This window comes from Frankliniella occidentalis, unplaced genomic scaffold (genome assembly GCF_000697945.3).
Source record: "Frankliniella occidentalis isolate FOCC.00 unplaced genomic scaffold, Focc_3.1 Scaffold141, whole genome shotgun sequence".
Taxonomy (NCBI): Eukaryota; Metazoa; Arthropoda; class Insecta; order Thysanoptera; family Thripidae; genus Frankliniella; species Frankliniella occidentalis.
The window spans coordinates 351599-357742 of NW_026267268.1; the positions used below are offsets into that span (position 1 = coordinate 351599).

General features: G+C 62.2%; 1 protein-coding gene across 1 annotated transcript in view; it reads right to left on the bottom strand.

The window, feature by feature from the left end:
- LOC127750146 (uncharacterized) overlaps window positions 1–6041 on the bottom strand; it is a 26569-nt gene extending 20528 nt beyond the window's left edge. The window contains exon 1 of the mRNA XM_052270847.1: window positions 5573–6041. The gene's annotated coding sequence lies outside the window, so the exon portion shown is untranslated. The remainder of the gene's footprint in view (window positions 1–5572) is intronic.
- Between the last annotated feature and the right edge of the window lie 103 nt (window positions 6042–6144).

Sequence of the window (6144 nt, forward strand, 5' to 3'; positions counted from 1 at the left end):
ACGCCGCGACGCCCGCCCTGCTGGGAAAGCGTGGGACCGGGGCGTGGCGTGGCGGGGCAGGGCGACGCCGCCGCCGCCGCCGTGCGCGGTTGAGGAGTTGCAAGTTGCCTGATGATGGCTGTGGGAGGAGGAGGAGACGCGACGTGGCCAGCCTGCGCCGTCGTCGACCCATTCGGTGGCCCCTCCTGACTCACGCCGGGAGCTTCCCTCCCCCCCCCCTTCCCCAGCGGATCTCTTCCCTTCATTTTCACCGCGATGCCTTTTTGTCGTAATTAAGCAAGCCCGCGAGATCCGCGAAGAGCCCCTCATTCTCATCATGACTTACAGCCCAGGACACGAAGGTTTTAACACCAATTAAAACTGCAGAAAGCAAAATTTTGGCACAAAGTCTGGGAACTGTGCTATTACGACCGTAGAGGACTACAAGGCCGCCCCTCCCCACCTCTCTCTCTCTGCCGCGCATCACATGGAGTATTTCATTCCATCGTCAGATGATTTACGACTACACACAGTCGCGCGAGCACATCAAGTGGATGTTTGACTTTCGTTTATTGGCTATGCCAAAGCGCTGTACTGTACACGTAAAAAAAATAACAGAAAAAATAACAATAACATACAGTGTTGGGTTATTCTAGTAAGATTTTTGTCTTTGTAAAACCGTATTCTTTCTTGTGCTGCTCACGTGCGCCGCGGGACGGGGCGGGGTGCTGCGGGTTCGCGGCGACACACAACACAACATGCGGCACAAAGTGAACCGGTTGCCAAAGCGATACCCATACGTCCAACGGGAACGGGCGCAGGGCGTCGCGAGAGGCTCGGGAGCGCTCGACGGGAGGGAGAGAGAGAGAGCCCGTCCGAGCAGGATAAGTAAGTTCCCTTTCGCGGACGTCTCAAACAACAACATAAACAGGCTCAGTCCATGAGAATGATATCGGCCACGGGGACAAGCCGGACACTCCGAACAAAAGCAGAAAGGCGGCTGCCAAGGTAGCAGAGCAAGTGTTTTACTCGTAAATAAAAATCTCAGACAGCAAAGAATAAAAACACTTCTTTTCGATGACGTTGTCGATGGCGTGGTTGGTGTATCGCTATCGATAACGTTTACTCACAATACGTAACGACACACACACACACACTCACAACTCACTGACAGGCAGACACACGGACACTCGGGCCGCACGCAGCACGCCGCGCAACGCGCAGTGAATCATCTCAGCGGCCCATCGGCCGGCCGCCGATGCTTTTCCATTACAAAAGCATCGCGGTGCATTACAAGCCCACTTTGACTGCGCAAGCTGCGCGAGCAAAGCGGTCGGGGCAAAGCGGCAAAGCGCCCCCACCCCAGCGCGTGTGGCTCTAGCCGCGTGCAGAGTCGTGGGCGCGAGAGCCTGTCGCACAATCATTGTCCTCCTCATCGATGGACGACGAGCAGACCTCTTGTTACAGTGACTCGCCGCACGACTGCAAAAACGCCCCTAGCAGTACAGTGGTGAGGCCAGAGCCAGGGCGTGCGTGCGTGCCCTGGCCTCACCACTGTACTGCAAGGGGAGGGTAAGTTTATACTTTCAAGGCACCCTCACCTCCCCCCCCCCCTTTGCACAATGTCATTGGATCATTCAAGCACCCCTTTAAAAAGTTTTTAGTTCCCGAGTGCTGCCGCTGTGTTGTGTTTCCAGTTCCAGTGAGCGCAATCTGTAAAACGGCAGCCCCAGCACAGCAGCCCAGGGTGTGTCGGGACTGCCTGCGGTCGGGACTCGCACGGCGGGGACCATAAACCATGGGCGCCACACCCACACCTCGCCGGCCTACTGTCAACCTAATCGGCCCGCACCGCGCCCCGCCATACCACCGCGTCCTGTTCCGCTGCCAAGTTGACGGCGTTGGAACTAACGAGCTCTGCTCGGGACCAGACCAGGGCGCGCGGCGGGCTGCTCGGGGGCAGTCATGGGAGGCGGGCGGCCAGGTCTGCCAGGTCGGGCTGCAGCTGGAGCCTCCATAGGGACCAGACCAGGCGGGTGGCGGGGCTCCACAGTTGGCAGCCCAAGTGAGACGTCCTGACGCAACAATGCAGTCCGCGCTGCGGGGCTTACAGCACAGCCAGGGGAAGGACGTGGCGCGCGGGCGCACCAGCGTAGCGGAACATTTGTGTGTTTTCATTTATTTTCAAGGGGAATTCCCAGGCGAGCAATGGTGGCCATAGCGTACGAGGCGACTTTTTTTAGTTTTGACGTTGAATTGTTTGGTTTTGTTATGTGAGAAAGTGTGCCAACTAAAGAACGAGAGGTTGAGTAGTGGGGTGGTCCCAGGGCGGGAGCGGGATAGACTTGTCGCCGCGGCCATCGGCGGCGTCGCCGGCAGGATCTAGGATCAGGATCTCGGACCGGGATCATATGCATAGGGATTAGGGGCAAGGCGCGGCAGCCGCCGGACCGGACCGGCTGCAGTGCGCGGCCGTGAAAATAAAAACGAGGAGATGATGATTGCGGCCCGATGAGGCCCGCGGCAGCATGACACCCGCGGCCGGGACGGGCACCTCGCCGTCGACAGCACCAGGAGGAGGGCGGTGTGATCTGATCCGGCGGACGCGGGCCCATATCGTCTTGCAGCCATGGCCCCTCCAGCAGAGCACGTGCGCGCGGGTCTTTGGACAGACGAGTGCGAGTGCTGGAGCCGTGTTCTGGAGCGGCAGCGTCCTGGACCTGGAATGGGCCTCGAGGGGCTCGCCGCCCGTCCGGTCGTGACATCCGATGCTAATGCTGGCGCCGCGGCCCTTTTGTCCTCCACGGCGGCCTGCTGCTCCATTGTTGGGGGTCCTCCTGGAGGCCAGGGCGGGCTGCTAGCTGGAGGAGCTCTCCACGATAATTAAAGTGTGAGTCGGCCGCATTCCGTTGGCGCGACGGCGGCGGCGGCGCTGTCGGCGCAGTAAGGGTCCACGGGGCGCGCAGCCCCGGCCACATGCGCGACCCGCGCGCGTCGTAAAAGTAGAGTGCTCCCGGAGAGTCGAACCCTTTTATGACGTTGAAGAAGCTCCCGCGGAGAGTCGCGCCCTCCAGGCCCGCGCGGTCCGACGGTCCGACTGGAAGGAGAGACGGCCTTCCTCCATAGGACCCGCACTCGAGCAGCGCTTTGGGTCACCGCTGATGAGTCGCATGACACGATGTCGCCACGTCGCCGCGGTGGTGGTCGTCCAACAACTGGCCGTTATAGAGAGACGTCCCGTCCGCCCCGCGCAGTCCTGCCCCGAGCAGATTAGATAATTAGCCGCAGCAAGAGAGTGTCCCGTCCCGACGTCGCCGGCCGCCGTGCGTCGTCCGGCGGCGTCTCCGCGGCCGAAGCGGAATGCGTGCTGCTGCGAGGGGCCGCCGCGGGGCGTGCAGGGCGTGCACTACACCGCCACTGCACGGGGCACGCGACACGAGGCGGCCGCCAGGAAGCGCACGGCCTCGCGCACGCACCGCGGCGGGGACCTCCGTGAAGCCTCCGCGGGCCGCGCTCTTCCGAGACCTGGACGGGAGGCCCCTTCTCCAGGTTCTGCGCCGATGGATCACGATCACGACTCTAGCTGCGGAGCTGCATCCGACAGGCAACCTCCATCCGCGGAGTGTTGTCCTGTCCCGCTTCAAGAGTCCTTGCAATTTCCCTGGAGCCTCCAGCAGGCGCAATCTCTGCAGAATTAATTCACTTTCGGGTGTCTAGAAGCCAATTTTGGCGGGCTTCCTGTGTGCACAGAAACACGTCTGTTGGCCGTTTTGCTCTGGTGTCGACGTGAGGTCTCTAGACAATTCCCTTGGAGGGAGACTCCAGCATAAGGTAACCTCCTCTTAGTCTAAGACCCCCTCCTGCGCGGGGCTCCAGGCCGGCCCTACTAGACTCGGGCACGGCATCCAGATCGCTGCGCGGGATCTTGTCACGACACGGCGGCTGGCCGAGAGTCGAGCCGAGAGTCCACTCCGCTCCGAAGGAGGACACGGCACTGGCACGGGCTGACCGCCGGCATAGCCAGGGTACACCCCGCGGTGAACATCCTGCACGGTCGGGTGCGGGTTCGAAACCATCGGAGAGCGACACGGAGTAGTCTCGCGACTCTTAATGTATTTATTCCATTATTTTCTATCGCCGTTGTTGTCGCCCCTCGCGTCCCCTATCTGTGCCACACACAATGCAGCCCGAGCCAGGTCACGGGTCACCACCCCGAAGGGACGCGGCGACGGGGGTCGGGGGGGACGCGCCCGCCGCCGCGTCGCGCACCCGACTGTTGGCCCACAAAGTTGTGTTAGTGACACGACGTTGGGTCCACTTTACTTTTCACACCGTAAAGAGCGCGCACGCACACAGACACATACACCCATACACACATCTAGCTACAAGGTGCAACGGCACGGCGTTGCTGCAGCTGCAGCTAGTGCTGCTGCTGGATGGGGACGCCGTTGCGACCACTTGGCGACCGCAAAAGGCTCACACGAACATGCCCTGTGGTGTATGCGGCTGCGGCGGCCGCGGCGAAACCTCCGAAGTGCAGGAGGTGTTATCTCTCTTTCTGTCTATCACTACTAGAGCCCTCGTGCAGTCGGAGCATGTCCGCAGCCATAGCGGGCAGCGAGAGCAGGACAAGAGAAGACAAGAGAGGGTGTGGCCGCGGCCAGCAGCGACAGCGACAGTCGCCCAGCCCAGGTCCAGCCGCGCCTGTTCGCCTTCCGAGTCTTCGTCGCACCTCATCGCCGTCGACCTGTAAGCGACTCGTTTTCGCTCGAGTCCTTCGGTTATTAAAACACTCAATGAGCATGGGCCGCTCGCGCCTCATTCAGCGCGGGCATACCTGAGTGGAGTCCCGTGTCAGAGCCGTCGGGTCATCCTCCCTACCTGGACCTGCCTGCACCCTGCACAGGTCGGGGGCCCGGGGTGGGGCGGGGCGGGGCAGAGCCCCCAGCCAGCACAATGTTGCACTACAAGCACCCCGCCCACCCCGCCGCACCCTCCCGCTCTACTCCTTTTTCTTGTTCGATGGAAACCGAGACCGGCCGGGGGAAGGGAACGAATCCAGCCTAGGGGGCGGGCCGAGGCCGGCGCCGCCGCCGCCTGCACGCCCAGTCTGTCACAAAGGGGCGAGCCGCGCTCGGAGGGGACGAGCAAAACGAGTATAAAAAGTGGAAAAAGAGGGAATGAACGCTCAGCCGGCCCTCTCCCACAACCCTTTGCCAGAGCCCGTTCCGCCCACGACCAGCCTGCCTGTCAAACCTGTTGGCAGGGGTGCGCGCCACAAGGCTCGAGGGCTCGAGGGTGACGGCTGACGCTGACGGCGGAGCTCTGGACCAGACTCCGGGACTCTAAGGCTCGCCGACGGCTGTATGGCACATGAGCTCAGGAATACTAGACTCTAGGACGCTAAGGGTGGCCGACGGCTATGACAGCACCCTAGGGCTCGCCGACGGCTGTGGCACAGGAGCTCTGGCATACTAGACTCCAGGACGCTAAGGGTCGCCGACGGCTGTGACAGCGGAGCTCTGGAATAGACTCCAGGACCCTCAGGGCTCGCCTACTCCAGAAACTAGCCGTTGTCGGCTGTCAAACTTACCTCTAGCACGAGTGGGCACGACGACGGCTTTCGGTGCATTTTCGGTAGTAATCCTATGAGTGGTCCATCGGGCGTTGCGGCGCAGGATTCACTGCCTGACACTGCACTCACATCCACCCACACACACACACGCGAGCGCGTACGTAAGGCCGGTGCGCTCTGCACCTCGGGGCGTTAGGGGGCACAAGGCACGGCCAGCGTGCCTGGAATGTGGTGGGAACGTGCGCTGTGCGCTCGAGGGGCGGTCCAGGGCGTCGGGACGCTGCGGCCGTGGCGTCGGGGCAGGCGTCGCGAAGCAGGCGAAGCGAGTGCGTCTCCTCGCCGGCAGCTGTCACCGTGACGTTTTTACACCGCGAGCAACGCGAGGCGCGGCAGGCGTCGCGACGTAGCCTGGCAGTGACTGAGACTGAACTGAACACTCACTCGATGTTGTGCTCGGCGGCGTGGCTGCCTGCATGGGCTGGCCGCGGGCGCCCTCCTCCCTCTCCCCTCGCCTCTCTCGCCTCACATCCTGCCGACGCCGCCCCGCCGCCTTCCCTCCACCCGCCTCCCCGCCCCTCCCCTCTCTCCTC